The sequence below is a fragment of the Staurois parvus genome, unplaced genomic scaffold, assembly GCF_062004578.1.
Source record: "Staurois parvus isolate SC_StPar_1 unplaced genomic scaffold, SC_StPar_1.0 ptg000200l, whole genome shotgun sequence".
In the NCBI taxonomy this organism is placed as follows: domain Eukaryota; kingdom Metazoa; phylum Chordata; class Amphibia; order Anura; family Ranidae; genus Staurois; species Staurois parvus.
Window position 1 is genome coordinate 673,340 of NW_028317996.1, and position 14,448 is coordinate 687,787.

The following is a 14,448-nucleotide window of genomic DNA, read 5'->3' on the forward strand; positions in this document are numbered from 1 at the left end:
GATGCTGCATCCACCTAGGTGAATATATATGTTTGTTTTTCTATACAATTTTTACCACACATTTAACAGTTTTCCAAAAGAAATATCAAGTTAGAGATCTTGAATAAATATTATTACGTCCTTATTAAAGCACACCACTATTGTTTTATGCATTTTTGTAACATTCTCCCTAGTAGTGCATGCACAGTGGATGCTACATGTAGTACTGCCTGACAAGATAACTGGGGCCAAAAATTGGGACACAGCATTGAAAATTCAGAAAAAAAACAGCAGCAGCTCCTTGAAGTTCTGACAATCCTTAGATATTAACATTTCTAGTCAAAAATGTTCTTACATGGGTACTGGGGGGAAGGGGGCTGGCAGCTTTGGCATTCTCAAACAGTAGTATTAGCCAGAAGTTATGTAAGTTAAAGAAGTAAAAGTAATATATTTAAAATATTCTGCTAAGATATTACTTAGAGATTGGGCCTGACAGTCCTCAGAATCCTAAGGGTGGCAAGGTAACTAAAGCAGTAGGAAAAGGTGCACAAGTAACAAGCCATTCATTGTAAAAACTGTTCTAGTGATGGTAAGAGCTATCTTTAGGGTTGGGCCTGGCAGCTAGCAGGAACCCTTGATCACTTATTCCAGATATTGTGCCAGGGATACTAAAATATGGAAAAGTGCTTATCCAACTAAGCCCTGTGGTAATACTGTATAAGGATGATGAGGAATTTCATCCCCATATGTCTCTTGGTCTTATCTCAATTGGACCTGTGCCAAGCACAGGTTTCACACCACCATACTGCTGTCAGCATAAAAGTTGCCAGGCCTGTATCACCCCACTTACCATTCCTGCTGGTTGGTTTGGTGTCCAGCCGATCAGATGCTTCTTAGTATTTTCCACTGCAAAACCTATTTTCTCCACTCGATCAGACTTCCCAGAACCCCTCAATCTGCATAAATGAGAATCCTGGGTGACATCTAATCCTGTTGACACTGTGACAAGGCTTAGCACTGTCACACTACGGGTGAAACTCGAAAAATTAGAATATCGTGCAAAAGTTCATTTATTTCAGTTCATTTATATATAATGCAACTTAAAAGGTGAAACTAATATATGAGATAGACTCATTACATGCAAAGCAATATAGTTCAAGCCATGATTTGTCATAATTTTGATGATTATGGCTTACAGCTCATGAAAACCCCAAATCCACAATCTCAGAAAATTAGAATATTACATGCAATCAGTAAAACAAGGATTGTACATAGAACAATATCAGACCTCTGAAAAGTATTAGCATACATATGTACTCAGTACTTGGTTTGGGCCCCTTTTGCAGTACTTACTGTCTCAATGCGGCGTGACATGGAAGTTATCAGCCTGTGGCAGTGCTGAGGTGTTATGGAAGACCAGGATGCTTCAATAGTGGCCTTCAGCTCTTCTGCATTGTTTGGTTTCATGTTTCTCATCTTTCTCTTGGCAATGCTCCATAGATTCTCTATGGGGTTCAGGTCAGGCGAGTTTGCTGGCCAATCAAGCACAGTAATCCCACGGTCATTGAACCAGGTTTTGGTGCTTTTGGCAGTGTGGGCAGGTGCCAAGTCCTGCTGGAAAATGAAGTCAGCATACCCATAAAGCTCGTCTGCGGAAGGAAACATAATGTGCTCCAAAATCTTCTGGTAGACAGCTGCGTTGACCCTGGACTTAATGAAGCACAGTAGACCAACACCAGCAGATGACATGGCTCCCCAAATCAACACAGACTGTGGAAACTTCACACTGGACCTCAATCATCTTGCAGTGTGTGCCTCTCCATTCTTCTTACATACTCTGGGTCCTTGGTTTCCAAATGAGATGCAAAAGTTGCTCTCATCAGAAAAGAGGACATTGGACCACTGAGAAACAGACCAGGTCTGTTTTTTTTTTTTAGCCCAGGTAAGACGCTTCTGACGTTGTTTGTTGTTCAGGAGCGGCTTGACAAGAGGAATACAACATTTTAAGCCCATGTCCAGGATCCGTCTGTGTGTGGTGGCTCTTGATGCACTGACTCCATACTCAGTCCACTCCTTGTGAAAGTCCCCAACACTTTTGAATGGCCTTTTCCTGACAATTCTCTCCAGGCTGTGGTCATCCCTGCTGCTTGTGCACATTTTTCTTCCACACGTTTCCCTTCCACATAACTTTCTATTAATGTGCTTTGATACAGCACTTTGGGAGCATCCAACTTCTTTTGAAATTTCCTTTTGAGGCTTTCCCTCCATATGGAGGGTGCCAATGATGGTTTTCTGCACAACTGTCAGGTCAGCAGTCTTTCCCATGATTGTGATTCCTACTGAACCAGACTGAGAGACCATGTAAAGGCTCAGAAACCCTTTGCAGGTGTTTTGGTTTAATTAGCTGATTAGAGTGGGACACTTTGAGCCTAGAATATTGCACCTTTTCACAATATTCTAATTTTCTGAGATTGTGGATTTGGGGGTTTCATGAGCTGTAAGCCATAATCATCAAAATTATGACGAATCACGGCTTTGCATGTACTGAGTCTATCTCATATATTAGTTTCACCTTTTAAGTTGCATTACTGAAATAAATGAACTTTTGCACGATATTCTAATTTTTTGCATTTCACCTGTATATCAAGGATGAAAAGTTGCTGTCCATTGGCAGAAAAAAGAAATACATTCCTTATTAAGAATGATTTCAGGTATGTAGCCATGAAGTGGTTCTTTGATGCTAGCAATTTCTGTAACAGGCACAGTTTTAAGCCTACTAAGCCTGAAAAGTCAAATTCAGAATGTAATATTGTTCTGTATGGTGAGGTCAGCAATGGTAGAGCCATGTTTCACAAAGGTTTAATATTATGTTGCTTTATCGTAGAACCAATTTTTTTTTTTAACCCAAAGCACATCAAAGGAGTTGGCATTGTTTATGAAAGTTATTGCCTCAACCTTTACACCACTGCATAGTTGGGTTTACACTTCAATCATTATCCATATTACTACCACCAGCATGTGAAAATTTCCACAGCATAAATTTAAAAAAAATCAATTATTGTGTTTACTGTGGACAGTCTATGAAACTATATAACCCAACTCTATATGTTGTAAATTGTCATATGATTTATGAGTAAACAACTGATGGTTTTCTTCATATCATTTTTCTTAAAGTTCTGATGAAGGCTTCCTCTTTCAATTCAAAAAGGCAATGAATTTTTTAATGAATGCAAGAATAAACAAATAAAAAAAAAATCTAGCCACAAACAAATTAGTCTGAATCATTTTCCCTTCAACTTTCAATCTGTTTAAACCTTACAGAGAATTTTTGTTTGTTTGTTTCATACATTTTTTATTGAAAAAGCAAAATATAAAACAGTATACAAAATGTCAAGGTATCAAGGTCATGTTCACAGACTTGACAAAAGAGGTCCCCAACGGACAGTCAATAGAACAGAATGATAAATGATTTAAGCAGTCACGTATTATGAAAATGCACGTTATGTAGGATTTTCTATTGACATGGATGTCTATTACACAACAAAGAAAAAATAAGAAAGGATGCACAGAAAGGATGTTCATACAAGAAAAATGTGAGTAAATGTGTATTATAAAGGTTGTGGCTATTCAATATGGCGTGATAAAAGGAAAAGGATAAAAGGAAAAAAAGGAAAAAGGGAAGAAGTAGATAAATGAAGGGAGGGTTGAAATTCAGTGATAATTGTCATGAGTTGGGGATTTTCCACCCGCTCTCTGTATGGAAAAAGAATTAGCAGGAAGGAAGAGATTCTGAAGATTTGCCTCATAAGTACTATAGGATCGTTTCACTAGAATCTTCTCATGGTGATTAGAGTAGTGAGTGTAAGTAAAGCAACTGGTCAGAAATAGAGAATGATCAGGAAATGGGTTGGTAGCAGAGAGACCTTCTAGCATCTATCTGTATATTTTTTGGTTGTTTTGAAATGCATCCAATAATACCAAGTCTTTGTAAATGTAGAAAGTATTTCCTGGTTGATTCTAATAAGTTTCTCCATTTCTTCCATTTTATTCATTCTATGAAACCACTCCCCCATTGTTGGAACCTTACAAAAGCACCAGTGAGAGGGAATGCATTGTCTCACAGCATTTATCACAAACCATGCTAGAAATTTAAGATAACATTTTTGGGGGAATGGAGTTATAGTAAAGATGGTATTGGGCAGGGGAAAAGGTGATATCAAAGAGTGATATCAAAGGTGACTTCAAGAATAGTTTTATGAACCATCTTCCAAAATGGTCAGATCTTGAAGAATGCCCACCAAACATGAAGCATCATCCCCTCTTCTTCCTCACATCACCAACATTTGTTGGATATTTGGGGTGAGAATTTATGCAAGTGGTTGAGTGTTGTGTACTATCTGATGAGTATTTTATACCAACATTCCTGTATTGTGACATTCAAACCTTTATGGATATAAAGGCAGATGGTTTTCCATTCTGGGTCAGAGAGCTGCAGCTCCAGGTCATGATTCCAAGCATGACATGAGTTGACATGAGAGGCTGAAAGGTCTCCAAATAATGACATATATAATGTGGAGATGAGATGTCTCTGAGGATGTTTCCTGCTGCAGAGAGTCTCAAGGACAGTAAGAGGTCTAGTCCAAGCTTGTGCTGTCTCAAACCTCATTAAAAAGTGTTGAATCTGAATGAATGTCCATTGTGAGGAGCTAGGTCTGAGTTAATGGCCTCAGCGAGAGGAGTTTACCTCTATTGAAGAAATGTAAGGTCAAAACATCTCTATTCAGCCAAGTTTTCTCAAGAAGTCGTCGGTCATGCCCGTAGGAGTATCCAGATTAGAGCAGAGTGGAGTTAGCGGCCCAAGTCAGGGGGATGAGAAAGTATTTCTATGTGTCCGGCAAAAAGTCTGCAGAGTTGGACCTATTAAGGGGTGAGAACTTGCCAACAGTGAGATATGGAAAGGATGTGTCCATGGAAGAAATCACAAGCATTGAGGTATTAAGGAATTTATTACAAGGAGACAGAGTCTTTAATTTTTTGGTGTAAATTCGAATCAGCTATACAAGCTAGTTGAGAGGCCCAGTAATAGAGCTGAAGGTCTGGTAGTTCAAGGCTTTGGAAAGGTGAGATGGGAGAATTTCATTCTAGGAGGCTTGCCTTGCCAAATGAAGGTCGAGCAGGCTCATCGAAAGGAGGCAAAAAAAGATGTAGGGAGATGGATTGGTATTGTTAGCATAACATAAAGAAGGCAGGGGAGGATGGTCATTTTTATCAATGCATTTCTTCCAAACCAGGAGACATTTAAAGACGCCCACTGCTTAAGATCGTTATGTGTTTCTTCTAATATAGTACTAAATTTTCAATGAAAGAGTTCTGACAATCTAGCGTGAATCTGAATTCCAAGATGGCTAATTGCTTTCTTAGCCCAGGTAAAAGAAAAACAGTTTATTTTCAGGTTAGAGAGTATCCTGAAACTATCTAGGTCTCATAGCAGATTGTGAAGAGAGATGTGGGTTCAGTTAAAAATAGGAGGAGGTCACCCGTGAAAGCTGCCATTTTATAGGTGTGGGAATGAACAGTGACTCACTTAATGTCTGGATTTCATCATATTTTATTCAATAAGGATTCAAAGGTCAGAACAAAAAGTAGAGGGTCCAGTCCTCTTATGAAGCTGAAAGGCGTCCGACAGGTGGCCATTTATGCAAACCTTTACTGTGGGGTCACATCCGGCCCTGATCCCGCTCCACGAGTCCTGAGGGACAGGTCTCCACCTACTGCAGCAAAGATGACCGCCGACCACTCTGCTGGCAGCAGCAATAGATCAATCCACAACAGCAGCAGCTCAGCTCACAGGACGGCCAGCATGGATACAGAGCCAGACCCAGGAACAGGTAGGAGAGAAGCACAGCCACCCCACACTCTCCCAGTAGGGCATGCTGACACTAGTAGTCCCACGGACCAGTATGAAAAGATTGCACAGGCTTTTGCTTCTCTATTGCTACCCACCATTACTCAGGCAGTAGACAGAGCAGTAACACAGGGCATAGAACAGCTCAGAAAACTCCAGACGCATTACCGAAGTTGAACATCGCCTCTCTGACTTAGAGGATGAATGTCAAACTATGCAGGCGGGAGCTACACAATCCAAATGTGAGCAACAAAATATATTGGATAAGCTAGATGATTTAGAAACAACTTGCGCGCTGTAGACCTCCCAGAATCCTATAACTCAGGTTTATTATCTGATATCTGCTCTAAACGCATTCCTGCAGCATTGGGCATCACGACACCATGCCAGGTCGAAAGGGCACATCGCTTAGGCGCACCCTCCAATGACAGACACACACCGCGCTCAACAATTGTCAAATATCTCAATTACGCGGGCTGGGTAGCTATACTCAATTCGTTTTGCAACTCATGGTCCCTGCAGCTAGATGGCCATAAGCTATTGCTATTTGCTGACTATTCGCAAGAAGTCTCCCGCAAAAGAAAAGCATTCCAACAAATTTGTGCTACACTATTTAAAAAAGGGGTCAAATTCACTCTAGCATACCCTTCCACACTTTGTTTCAGTACGCCTGCAGGGGAACCCAAATCATTCACACACCCAGAGGAGGCCCTTCAGTACTTTCAAAACAATTTATCTGAGATCATGGGCCCTCCACAACCACAGCATTCACCACGAGACCCAGGCCCGCGAGACCAGCGTAGTCCACGAAATGAACCACCAAAGCGCCAACGCATCAACCATACCTCGGCAAAACAAAGATAATCCTGACAACCGACGCCCACCTCATCCGAATACTCTCTTACTCGTATTTAATTCCTTATGTTAAAGCATTTCACTGTCTCATATTGTTCTTAACCAGCTGAGATCTTCAGTTATTTTTCAAGTTTTCAGGTACTCTTTTTTTTTTTTTCTATTTCAAATTGATGGCTGTGTAAAGCCTTACTATATTCTTTGGCTGCTGCACTGCTTTTGATAGTAGGGCGAGCTGGCCCATCCTTCACTGGTGGTAATGCCACTATCGGGGGCCCTCCTCTCTTCGTGCCTGGCTATGCAACCCCACGGTGCAGGGTTTACACGCTATCATTTCCGGTAATGCAGGCCAAAGATAGGAGACAACATGCGGAGTAATGTGAAGTTCATGATGTCTATGCAATTTATTGTTACTTTTTACAATAGACCCCTGTTGGGTCACCCTGATATCTGTATTTCTCTCCCCTCCCTTCTCTCTCTTTCCTCTCTTTTCACTAATTTCCCCTTACCCGGAGACCCCACAACGCCCTACTCTCTTGCAATGCAATGAGAAAACATGGATCACAGTGATGAGTCTGCGGTGCTGCTAACACATAGAGAAGATTTTATTTCTAGTCTGAACACCCTCATATTCACATTCTCATGACTCGTGTAGTTTCATGGAACATTAAGGGTCTGAGATCGCCACACAAACGCATGGCTATCCTTCGCCATCTCAAACGTATGAAAACAGATATTGCGTTTCTTCAAGAAACTCACTTAAAACAAACAGACTTTACACGCATGAAAAAATTGTGGGTGGGACAGGTGCTGGGATCACTCTTGCCCAGTGGCAAGGCAGGAGTAATTATCCTCATACATAAACGTCTTACCCCTGACATTATAACGATAGCTACATATGAGGAGGGCCGTTACGTTGCTGCACACATTAAAATAGACTCCACCCCACTAGTATTGGTAAACATATACGCCCCGAACTCCTCACCCAAGCCATTCTTCCAAGATCTCTCCTCAAACTTATCAAACTTTATACACCTTCCATTAGTGTTGGGAGGGGACTTTAACCAATACATGAATGTACAGGAAGATAAACTAAAACCTAATATCCCAAATTGCCCATTCCTCCCCACCCCCCCTCAAACACACACACTATTGAACAACTTCACAGAAGCATTACAACTCACGGACGTTAGGCATCTGACTCACCCAGAAGGAAGAGAATATACTTTCTTTTCCCCCCCGTTCAACATACTCTGTCCAGGATCGATTATTTCTTTGTCAACAACCTTTTATTACAAAACATTAAATATTCTGATACACACGACATAGCGATCTCTGACCACTCCCTGATCTCTATTTCCATACAACACGCACAGCATAACCAACACTCACGTACATGGCGTTTCCCATCCTTCCTGGCACAAAATGGGGACTTACTCCGGGTATTAAATACTGGCTGGACTGAGTTCTGTGACACAAATGCAGAGCACCAAACTAACCCCAATCTCTTTTCGGAGACAGGCAAGGCGGTTCTACAAGGTAGAATCATAGCGTTTACATCCACCTACAAGAAAAACCTTCTCTGAAATTACACAGAAGCAAGCCTCCGTCTAAGGCAGGCACAAAAAGACTTGGCAGGTCTCAACTCCCATGAAAATAGGAAAGCATGGTCAGAGGCCAAGCCACACACCAATCCCATAATGACCTGCAATTTCATAAATTCGGCAACAAGCCAGGCAAGCTGTTAGCACGGTTATGTAGAAAACCATTGACACCTACCCTCTTTACATCTCTGAGGGATACTTAGTGAACATTAAAAAGTGACCCGTTAGACATTATTTCCATTTTAGAAAATTATTATCAAATGCTATACGGCTTGGATCCTATAGACACTACTAAGGCCACTTCCTTCCTGGATATTATTTCGTTGCCAAGGTTAGACCCAACCGCACTACAAGCTCTGAACGCTCCCATCACTCAGGCGGATATATCCCTTGCCATTAAATCACTTACGATCGGTAAAGCCCCGGGGCCAGATGGCTATACAGCCGAATTCTACAAACACATGGATGAAACTCTTTCCCCTACCCTACAATCGGTGTTCCAATCCTCTCTGGGGGGAGGGGACTACCTTCCCTCCGGATTTCAAGCCCACATTAAATTGACTGCCAAAAAAGACAAAGACCCGACGGAACCTGGATCATACCGGCCAATATCTCTTCTGAATCTCGACGCCAAAAATGATCGCCTCTCGCCTAGCAACTATACTACCTATACCTCTTATCCATCGCAAGCGGGATTTGTGCAGAGTCGTTCGGTGGCTTCAAATATTCGCAAGGTGATATCTGTTCTGAGTCAAGCATCTAATGACACAACTCAAGACGCAGCAATCGTCTCATTAGATGCTGAAAAGGCATTTGAAAACTTCGAATGGCTATTCTTAGCACTACGGAAATTTGGATTTGAGGGCCCCTTTATGCATCTGATCCAAGCCATGTATTCATCCCCAAAAGCCCAGGTCATAGCAGCAGGCCACATATCTAACCCCATCCAACTTCACAAGGGCACTAGACTGGGATGCCCTCTATCTCCTCTACTCTTTAACTTGGCCCTGAAACCATTAGCACGTTTCCTATTATTTCACTCTGACCTACATGGCACCACAATAGGACAACAGCAGTTGATGCTTGCTTTGTTTGCAGACGACATATTAATTTTTACTTTGCACCCATCGCTCGACCTACCATACATTGAACATATTTTCTCATCCTTCCGCCTTTGTTCAGGTCTCCGTATAAATTTCTCTAAAAGTGAGGTGCTTCCACTACTTTATTCCCGCCTCCCGGTGTGGACGCAAAATACGATCTTTAAAATTGCTACCAAGCATATCACTTACCTAGGCATAAAGATAGGGAAATTAGCCTCATCTTTATATGAGCTAAATTATGCACCCACGATTACTAAAATTATTGGGGAACTGGAAATGTGGAAGGACCTACCGCTCTCACTCCTGGGCAGATCACACCTCTTTAAGAAACTTCTCTATCCACTCCAGACAATACCTCTTCTCCTTAAACACAGTGACATAACAAGGCTAAATTGGGCAATATCCGCTTTTTTATGGAAAGGCAAACGTCCCCGTATAGCATTTGCTAAATTATTCCTGCCACGAAGCGAGGGAGGATCTGGTCTCCCAAACATGCGAGCCTATAATCTTTCATGTCTGCTCCGTATATGTCTAGACTGGCTCACCCAATCTTCCAAATATTCCAATCACCACATCGAATCTGCATTAGCACATCCCTACGATCTCTCGGCCTTACTACATTCCAATGTTAACTCTCTTCCACCCCACTTTAAACACAATTTGCTCATCCGCGATACCCTTATTACATGGAGGGAAGTCAGGCGTAAACTAGGGGTTTCTTCGTGGCTCTCATTTTCTCCCTATCCATCATAACCCTTCCTTTTCTCCCCTGCAAACCTATGATGCGTATGATACCTGGCTGGTCCAAGAATTAACTTTGGTACAGCACTTATATGATACCTCTACGGGTTCCCCAAAGCCTCTCAACAGCGTCCTAAAAACCTACGGACTACGAGCATGAAAGGAATTGAATCTCGTTCCCTTCTTGCACTGACTTCCGTCAGCCTCGTGGCATCGACCAACAATTACCAACGGATCCGGAGTTCACCTGAGACACAAAGGAATGGCAGACAGACACAAAGTAGTATCTCAGAATGAACTGAATTTATTCTTCCATGTTTAAACTTATATATGAAACTTAAAACAAAGCATAGAAATATAAGAACCAATCAATTGACAGGTATGCATTTAACCAATTAGAATATTACATACGTCACTCATGCCCAATCAGTTGGCATATATGTTAATTATTAGTATATACGTTAATGCTTGAACTTTCGAACACCTCAGAAAGCAGACAGTTCCTTTTTTACCGTTGGCCTAAAATTATTAATACTCTTTCAACAGGATGTAGCTCACCGCAGACTTTCAGTCTTAGGCTTAGTTAAGGGAAAAAGGGGAAGTTGCACCTTGACAAGAAAAAGAGGAACTTCTTAACTCCTGACAAAATACCGTTTAAAACAAGAAAGTTAATTCTTTTAAAACACAGGCTTAAAATGGATGCTGATTCTTAAGATGGAAGGGCTTTGGCTAAGAGAAACAAGATGGTGGAACATCAAACTTAGGGGCTAATCCCTTCAGAGCACACCACTTTTTCTATATGCTTCAAGTAAGGAACTTTGTCAACTCCGTGGCACCTATTAAGTCCATTAGATTTCAGACAACATTCATTGATGTCTTGGCGAACTCACAAAAGTATAACATATCGAACATATACTGTACATACCTCTGAATCTACTGTATGCCAAACCTCTTGAGACATTCAATGCTGTGAAATCCTGGGTCAAAGATTTCGATAATGCATTTAAAGCTGACCAACTACTATCAGGCTTCAACCCCACATGTGCCTTCAATCACAATGAATTCTGGCGTGAACAACAATTCAAGATTCTTCACTGTGCCTATATGCCCTGTTTCTACTCAGAAAATGACCCGGCTCTATCTACTTGCCCTCTCTGTGGTAGTCAAAAACCATCACTACAACACAGATTCTGTCTCTGCTCTGTTATTTCCACATTCTGTAAACAAGTGGTCAACTACATAACCATCATCACTACCTTCCAACTACCTATTGACCCATTACCGCTCCTCTTCGGCTACTTAGAAGAGCCAGTCATTGCCTCTTCTCCTCTCAAACGTCATCCTTCAGAAATAACAAACCTTGGATAGCCACAGTCCTCCTAATAGCAAGACAGGCCATTCTCCGGAAATGGGTCTCCAGCTGTCCTCCAACACTGACGGATGTCAAACAAGAGCTCAACTCGCTTCTACGCCTCGACAGACTTAATATAATCACCTCCCCGACCTCCTCAAAGGAGTCCTATTATCTCCGTAAATGGGAATCCTATATCACAGGATCCCTATCTGGACAAGAGCAGGCATTTTATCTCCAGAATTCCAACTCACTAAGTCGTCTGTTGAAACCTCCCTCGAATCCTGTGGTATTGGAGCCATTGTCTGTCTGCTGGTTTAGCTGACCTGGATATCAACTGCTAAGCTATTATAATGCAATGTTCTATCTCTACTGACCTCCTCCGCGTCTTCCATTCATCTCATCTCTTCCTCCATTTCCAACTGTATCTTGACCCTACACTTAATCTCTCACCTCAGGATCATATACCCACCAGACACTACCATTATAACATAGACCTACATTAAGCAACTGAAGCATGACATCTCTACATTACTTATGGCAAACCCGACACCACTGGCTTCCTTTGCTCCTTTCCCCTCCTTTTCATCTCTCTCTTGTCTAACCAGGTCCCCGGGTAATACCTCCCTACTCCTCTATACTCCTTTTCTTCAGCTCTCATATCGTTCTCACCACTATTTCATCAACAATCTCAATAAACTTAACCATTCCAACTATTTCATCTGCTACTAATTCCCACCCCCTACACTTTTCGTCCTATTGCTCTCCCCCTCCCTTACCCTATTATCTAATCTCAGCTCCCAAGTTTACAGACGTTTCTTCTCTTATTACCCTCTTTTGGTATGTTTATCGGTGGATAGCAAATGACATCTGTGACATCTAAAACCTCTAACAGAAACTATTGGCAAACCACGCCACCATCTTACTTTCCGAACGCACACTCTCTACTGGCTTTCATTTCCCCTTTCTCTACACATAAGCTATATGCCCACCGCTTTCATATACTACTTTCTTCATTACTTACCTATGCAAACTTTATAACTCGGTGTTATATGAATGCCTTCTAGCATCTGCTCTCATTATGCTAAGTATATATTATTTGCCGTACCATTACCTCTCTGACCAGATATGATGTGGCAATTGTGTCATAACTGTCTCACCACTTTGATTTGTTTTACTTTGTGAAAACCCAATAAATATTCTTTAAAAAAAAAAAAAAAAGAAACGTGGTTTAAGAACATCACAAAACATTTTATAGTACTGAAGGGGTTTGCAATCAGATCCAGGAGTTTTACCCAATTTCATATCCTTAAGGGCCTTATCAAATTCTACCTCCGATAGAGATGCTTCATGTTTATTTGCTGTTTCTAGCATGCTAGAAGGAAGGCTCTGCTTTCTTAGGAAGTCTTTAATCAGCTGAAGACGCTTGTCATGATTATGCAGATTATCAGAGGAAGAGGGAAGAGGTAAGATTATAAAGTGAGCAGTATTGTCAAATTGTTTTGTCTACACTGGAGAAGTTCTGTACCCCCCTGTGGTCTCTAATGTGATGGACTATAGTAGCACCCTTTTTAGCCTGAACTGCTTTCACTAGAAGTTTCCCACAGTTATTGACTTGTTAATAATACATCTCATGGCATAAGATATATTGTCTGTTCATTTACTTTTTTCAAAGAGAGTTTGCACTTGAATTAATTATTGATAGGTTGAGGTCGCCCTAGTTTGCTTGTGTATTGTTTTGAGTGAACTAATTTGGGCGGTAAGAGAAGCGATCTTGGCTTGGTGAATCTTTTTTAGTTTGGAAGCTTGTCTATAGGAATTCTCCGTGGAGAAGACATGTGTGAGCAGCAATGTGTCAGGGTTGTAATTTACAGTGAAATAGTCTAGAAAACATGCAGTATAGCACTGCACTTCAATACTGTCTTTAAGAAGTGTTAATTCTCTAGATCTTTGTCCTAGCCACAATTTTGGGAATGTTAATGAGACAGTGATAGGATGAATGATCTGAAAATATTATGCGTTCTATTGTAGCTTGTTGTAGGATGGGGAGATCTGCTTGGGATCTCCAATCTGGTGGAAAAAGGAGATCCATTTAGTGTTCAGTGCATAAATGTTGGCAATTGTGATAGGGCGTGCTCCAAGTCTACCCTTAAGGAAAATGTAATGGCCTTCTGGATCGGGCAAAATGTCAATTAGTTGGAATGGGGTGTGTTTAGATATTAGGATGGAAACACATTTTGTCTCAGTCTGCATTTGTAGTGTGGAATGCATGCGGAAAATGCTGGTTTGTAAATTTGGGAATAGCATCTGATTTAAAATTAGTTTTAGTTAGTAGAACGCATTTTATCTTCTCAAGTATGCCCTCAAAAAGAAAAAAACCTATGTAGTGTAATATCTTCTATAATACCACTTAATCTCTAATACTGTGCTCACATGTGTGCATGACAACATGCATGTGAGATCACCAGTGAGTAATGACTTCTTCTTCCCTCTCGCCTATATTCTTACCAAAAAGCAGACTTTTTAACATATATCACTCCAACTATTCTCTTCCTCCAGCGAACCATGATCAATCTCTGGATCCTCTTCTTAGCAATATCTCCCAAAAAAGGAAGAAACTCAATAGTGCAGTACATCCATACCAAAATAAAATTATCCTTATTACTGTTCACTGGAGGAAGAATAGTTGGAGCATGTTATAAAGTCTGCTGTTTGGTAAGAATATAGGCAAGAGGGGAGAAGAAATCATGAGTCGCTGGTGATCTCACACGCATGTTGTCACACAAACATGTGAGTAGGGATGGGCTGTATGTTTGAACATCAACTGTTCATGTATTTGGCAGACACATGAACAGCTTGGGAGTTCGGCGGGCTGTTCTCCTCCCACACCCCACAATGCACTGCGTTCTTACA